General features: G+C 40.6%; 1 pseudogene; it reads left to right on the top strand.

Moving 5' to 3' along the window:
• Positions 1-635: 635 nt before the first annotated feature.
• LOC100604008 lies at positions 636-1,113 on the top strand (annotated as a pseudogene).
• The last annotated feature ends 5,966 nt before the right edge of the window (positions 1,114-7,079 follow it).

A 7,079-nucleotide genomic window follows, 5' to 3' on the forward strand; every position in this document is an offset into this window, starting at 1 on the left:
TCCAGAGTACCCAGTTACTTCATTCCCACAAAAATTTACCATCCAAAAGATTATTGTAAGTCTATATTTAGTTTTGTTTTTAGAAAATACTATGGACTGGTAGAAGTCTCAAAAGTACAACACTACTAAAAATACAGAAATTAGCCAGGCATGGCAGTGTGCATCTGTAATCCCAGCTACTCTGGAGGCTGAGGCAGGAGAATCACTTGAGCCCAGGAGATGGAGGTTGCAGTGAGCTAAGATTCAGCTATTGCACTCCAGCCTGAGCCACAGAGGCAGACTCTGTCTCAAAAATAAATACATAAATATTTCTGGTAGGAAAGCTTAAAGAAAAATAATTCTATATGAGAAAGAATCTTGTATCAGAAATTTTGTCCTGGAATAAAATGACTGATTGTATAAGAAAGATGGATGTTCAGGAAAAACAAGAAATCCCACACATGTCATGAATGGTCTGTGTAAGTCATAAGAAGATTTATGAAAAAAAGTTTTATGTGATCAAATTCACTATAATTAAAGGGAAGTTATAATGGTCTTTCTAGAGATTGGGTTTTGATTTTAAAAAACACCACTTATACACTAAAGAATTGGTTCAGCTTTCGGCCGGAACCGCCATCTTCCAGTAATTCACCAAAATGATGAACACAAAGGGAAAGAGGAGAGGCACCCGATATATGTTCTGTAGGCCTTTTAGAAAACATGGAGTTGTTCCTTTGGCCACGTATATGCGAATCTATAAGAAAGGTGATATTGTAGACATCAAGGGAATGGGTACTGTTCAAAAAGGAATGCCCCACAAGTGTTACCATGGCAAAACTGGAAGAGTCTACAATGTTACCCAGCATGCTGTTGGCATTGTTGTAAACAAACAAGTTAAGGGCAAGATTCTTGCCAAGAGAATTAATGTGCGTATTGAGCACATTAAGCACTCTAAGAGCCGAGATACCTTCCTGAAACGCGTGAAGGAAAATGATCAGAAAAGAAGCCAAAGAGAAAGGTACCTGGGTTCAACTAAAGCGCCAGCCTGCTCCACTCAGAGAAGCACACTTTGTGAGAACCAGTGGGAAGGAGCCTGAGCTGCTGGAACCTATTCCCTATGAATTCATGGCATAATAGGTGTCAAAAAAAAATAATAATAAAGGACCTCTGGGCTGTAAAAAAAAAAAAAAAAAAAAAAGAATTAGTTCAAACTACAACATTTTCTTAAGTGGTGCTTTACTCAATTAATTATGAAACATAATTTATTCAATGTAAAGTTCAAGTTTTATGGAATCGCACTGCTTTCAGCTTTCTCTCCCCTTTTAAAAGGCCTGAAATCATAACTTTTTCACCTAATTTTCAGCTCCTGTAACCTTTTTTTCTTTGGGTTCTAATTGTTGTGGCCTGACACTATAAAATGTTTTATTTTTAAGGTCTAAAGGAAATGTTTCTTTCCAAACATAATATCTCCCATAGGAAACAGCAGTCACACTGTAGAAGGGCTTTTCTTTTGCCTTTGGAAAACTGGCCTACTAAACAGATTTCACACTTTATCAAAGTAATTCCTATGCCAGTATTACTAAGTTTGGTTTGGTTACAAGGAAATTTAAATTAAAAAATTTTAATTAAGTTTATTATATCCATATAACTTTCTGTATATGCTTTTAAAGTCCCTGTTCCATTCAGTTAAAGGGCTTTGACTCCTGGGTCTAAAAAGGACACCAAGTCTTGCTAAATCTTAAACACTGACAGCAGTTCAAGCTTCATCTTCAGACCCAGTAGAAGTTCCTAATCAAAATAAACTGTGTTTGTGAAACACAGGGCAAGAAATTAAAACTATTCAACTCCTCAAGTACCAGTGGTTATAATGAAAGAAGTGGACATGTAAGATTGTCAGGGTCAATTTTTAGAGCTGAAGTAAGTTTGGTTTCTCTAGAAATTAACTATCAATTTCAAAGGCAAATTGTTGCAAGATCAGCATACGAGCCCCTGCGTCAGATTAACAAGGTTGTCTTGGAGCATTAGCCCACTTTTTTTTATTCTTGAGATGCAGTCTCACTCTGTTGCCCAGGTTGGAGTGCAATAGTGTGATCTGGGCTCACTGCAACCTCCACCTCGCGGGTTCAAGTGATTCTCCTGCCTCAGCCTCCCAAGTAGCTGGGTTAACAGACATGTGCCACCATGCCCAGCTAATTTTGTATTTTTAGCAGAGATGGGGATTTACCACATTGGTCAGGCTGGTCTCAAACTCCTGACCTCAGGTGATTCACCCGCCTCGGCATCCCAAAGTGCTGGGATTACAGGCATGAGCCACCATGCCCAGCCTAGCCCACTATTTAATAAAGATTATATAGTGTATAAAAAGGCTCATGGAAATTATACTTACAGTCAAGATGATTAAAATTTTATAGTTTGTTTATAAAATATCGAAAAACCAATTTAATTGGCCTTGTGCCATTCTTACTAGGGAATATTGTTTAGGAAATTAAGTCTTCTCTCTCAAAAAATAAAGGTTGCCACCTTTTTTTGACATCTTTGAGATACCACTTTGGTTAAATGAATAACTTATTTTATAATGACCTGTGATCCTATTTTATGATATCAAGTGTTTTAAACTTTTTATATTAGACAAGCTTTCCAAAGTCACATTTTAACTTGGGTCCTCATTTAACTTGGGTCCCCTGAAATCCAGAAGAGACATATTTGGCTTATTTGGTATAAAAATCACACAGGAAGCATTGTCAAATACAAAATGGTGTTTGGCTTTCGTTGGGCTGTACTTGTATAAATATGAAATTGGCATGTATTCCAACATTATGGAAAACACTTATAATTCTGATATGACTTACTATATGTTAGTATTTTATTTTTTGAGATGGAATCTCACTCTGTCACCCAGGCTGGAGTGCAGTGGCACCATCTTGGCTCACTGCAACCTCTGCATCCTGGGTTCAAGCAATTCCCCTGCATTAGCCTCTCAAGTACCTGAGACTATAGGTGTGCACCATCACACCTGGTTAATGTTTGTATTTTTAGTAGAGATGCAGTTTCACCATGTTGGTCAGGCTGGTCTTGAACTCCTGACCTCAACCCACCTTGGCCTCACAAAGTGCTGCAATTACAGATGTGACCATGCCCAGCCACATGTTAATAATTATAATTGTTGGCTGGGCATGGTGGCTCAAACCTGTAATCCCAACGAGGCTGAGGCAGGCGGATCACCTGAGGTCAGGAGTTCAAGACCAGCCTGACCAAACATGGAGAAACCCCGTCTCTACTAAAAATACAAAATTAGCCAGGCGTAGTGGCGCATGCCTGTAGTCCCAGCTACTCAGAAGGCTGAGGCAGGAGAATCGCTTGAACCCCAGAGGAGAGGTTGTGGTGAGCCGAGATCGTGCCACTGCACTCCAGCCTGGGCAACAAGAGCAAAACTCTGTATCAAAAAAGGATAATTATTGATTGTTATGTAAAATGGTTGTATGTCACAGAAGTAACCAAAATTTCCATTATAGTCAATTGTGGTTTTAATAACAGCTGTCCTGAGACATTTTGTTGCCACAGACAATTGTTGTCTTGTTTGGATCCTCTTCAAAAGTTGGTTTATAATCAGCTATAGGACTTTGATAGGTGCTCTGGAATGCAGGTTTCTGATAACTTTGGAAAATGTGACATTAGAATAGAGGAATAGAGGAAAGAACTTTCAAAACTTTCATGGAGAACTAAAATGTTCATGAATATCAAACACAACACACATTAACTGCATGGACTGAACTAATAGGAGACTAAAGTAATCTTTCTGATTTTTTCTTTTGATCCTTTGTTTTGTTTTGCAGAATCAAGGAAAGTTTTGTTTTGAGCTATTGACAGCATTTTTTTTTTTTTTTTTGAGACAGTTGCCCAGGCTGGATGCAACGGCATGATCTGAGTTCACTGCAGCCCCTGCCTCCCAGGTTCAAGTGATTCTCCTGCCTTAGCCTCCCAAGTAGCTGGGATTACGGGCACCCACCATCATGCCCAGCTAATTTATGTGTTTTTGTAGAGACGGGGTTTCACTATGTTGGCCAGGCTGATATCGAACTCCTGACCTAAGGTGATCCGCCTGCCTTGGCCTCCCAAAATGCTGGGATTATAGGTACGAGCCACTGTGCCCGGCTGACAGCATTTAACAGTTGAGGAAAGTATACTGCTGTGAACAAAATTTGGAACATATTTGTTTCTCTCTACCTGCTTTCTCCAGAATTTGGAAACTATTTCTGAGTATTCTTTTTTTTTTTTTTTTTTTGGAGATAGAGTCTTGCTCTGTCGCCCAGGCTGGAGTGCAGTGGTGCGATCTTAGCTCATTGCAAGTTCCGCCTCCCGGGTTCATGCCATTCTCCTGCCTCAGCCTCCCGAGTAGCTGAGACTACAGGTGCCTGCCCCCATGCCTGGCTAACTTTTTTGTATTTTTAGTAGAAAGGAGGTTTCACCATGTTAGCCAGGATGGTCTCGATCTCCTGACCTCATGATCCACCCACCTCGGCCTCCCAAAGTGCTGGGATTACACGCTTGAGCCACCGCTCCTGGCCCTGAGTATTCTTATGGCAATATAGTTATTTGCGTAAGTGAAATGAGTTTGTTCTGGTTTTTTGTTTTTTGGCAACAGGGAACCATCAGAGAAACTGGTAATTTTACCAAGGCTTTGACTGGAATGGCATGCTAATCTAACTTCACTTACACAGCCAATGAAACCCTCTTGGGAAAACTGGCCTCATACCTTGTGAACAGTCCCTGTACAAGGTTCCTGACCTGTAGCAAGTAAAGAATGCCACTTTCTGACAGACCCAGGAGCCCCAAGTTATCCTGGGACCTCAAGAGGAGAGGAATTTAGCCAACTCATTGATATTTGGTGCTACAAAGCCATGGCTGGGCTCTGCTTTTTAAAAGTCTTATCTGAGATTCCTTTTATCAAACAAAGTTCCATCAAAGCCAATTTTAAAAGCCTGTAAGAAAAATAAGTACACTTGCTGCACTTTATGCATATAACCCGGCCAAGTATAATAAAGTAAATCAGTCCTTCCATGATTTAACTTCAGTAAAAATCGGAAACTGGAGAAAAATTATGTTTCAAAAACTATGGTACACCTGTTGTTAGATTCTAGTCTTGCCTAATGTTTTTCAATTTTTATGATTTTCTACAGTTTGGACTGAATTCTAATTTTTTCTAGCTACATGTCTCTGAAATAATGTTTTCAATTTTTTCTTCTTTCTTTTTCCCCCCATATTTTCTAATTTGAAATCAGTGAAAACTAAACTGTATTTTCTTGAAGCCCTGATAACTGAAGCTAGACAACTTAAACTTCAGAAGAAAATAACGGCAACCTTTTCACATACATAAGCCACTTTCATACCTATCTACTGATGTAGACTTCAGAGTAATATGGCCTGTATCTATTTTCCAGGATTGTTCTTTTTCTCCCTTCCTCCTGCTATTTTCTCTTCATAGGACACAACACTTTACAAACTGCTAAAAATGAGCTTTCCGAATAACATAGGACTTGCCAGCCTGAAAACAAACTGTCTTAGCCATGAAAGATCAGATGAAACCTGATTTTTTTTTTTTTTTTTGAGACAGTCTCACTCTGTCCCCAGGCTGGAATGCAGTGACGTGATCTGGGCTCACTGCAACCTCGGCCTCCCGAGTTCAAGTGATTCTCCTGCCTCAGCCTCCTGAGTAGCTGGGACTACAGGCATGTGCCACCACGCCTGGCTAATTTTTGTATTTTTAGTAGAGGTGGGGTTTCACCATGTTGGCCAGGATGGTCTCGATCTCTTGACCTCATGATCCGCCTGCCTCGGCCTCCCAAAGTGCTGAGATTACAGGCGCAAGCCACCGCACCCAGCCTCTCCCAAAGATTTTTAAAGGAGAAAAGGGGAAATGTGAAAGGAAAATAAATCTTGGCACCCAAAACTCACTAAGCCAAAGGGAAAAGTCAAGCTGGGAACTGCTTAGGGCAAACATGCTTCCCATTCTATTCAAATCATGCCTCTGCTCACTGAGATAAATGCATATGATTGCTTCCTTTGAAAATGCTTACCAGAAACTCAAAAGAATGCAACCTTTGTCTTTTATGTACCTATGACCTGGAAGCACCCTCCCTGCTTGGACTTGTCCTGCCTTTCCAAACCAAACCAACATGCATCTTACATATTAATTGATATCTCCTAAAAGTGTATAAAACCAAGCTGCGCTCCGACCACCTTGGGTATATGTGGCCAGAACCTCTTGAGGCTGTGTCACAGGCAAGCATCCTTAACTTTGGCAAAATAAACTTGTGAAATTGACTGAAACAAAAGAAGTAATCTTCAGAGAAAATAAAAATAACAGGGAAAAACAGGGAAATTACATGATAAAAAATGTCAACTTACAAAGATGATTTCAGAACCATCAGTGTGTATGCACTAAAAAACAGCTGCAAAATGTGAAGCAACAAGTAACAGAAGTGAAAGAAATACACAAATTTAGATTGAGCAAAGAGGATTATTAGGGTAGTCAAAGTACTCTGTATGTTACGATAATATGTGAATATGTGCCATTTTACAGTTGTCCAAACTCTCAAAATGTACAAGTGTGAGCCAACTATAAACTAGGGATGCTGGGTGATAATCTACCACTTTGGAGGAGGATGTTGACAATGGGGAAGGCTATGCATATGTGGGGGAAGGAGCTATACGAGAAATCTCTGTACCTTCCACTAAATTTTGCTGGGAACCAAAAATTGAGCTACAAAGTAAAGTATATCATAGAAAAAAACTGAATTAGAAAATAGGCTAAAAACATGAGAAGAGGGCCGGGCGCGGTGGCTCACTGGCTCACGCTTGTAATCCCAGCACTTTGGGAGGCCGAGGCGGGCGGATCACGAGGTCAGGAGATCGAGACCACGGTGAAACCCCGTCTCTACTAAAAATACAAAAAAATTAGCCGGGCGTGGTGGCGGGCGCCTGTAGTCCCAGCTACTCGGAGAGGCTGAGGCAGGAGAATGGCGTGAACCTGGGAGGCGGAGCTTGCAGTGAGCTGAGATTGCGCCACTGCATTCCACCCTGGGCGACAGAGCGAGACTCCG

Source organism: Nomascus leucogenys, chromosome 10, assembly GCF_006542625.1.
Source record: "Nomascus leucogenys isolate Asia chromosome 10, Asia_NLE_v1, whole genome shotgun sequence".
In the NCBI taxonomy this organism is placed as follows: Eukaryota; Metazoa; Chordata; class Mammalia; order Primates; family Hylobatidae; genus Nomascus; species Nomascus leucogenys.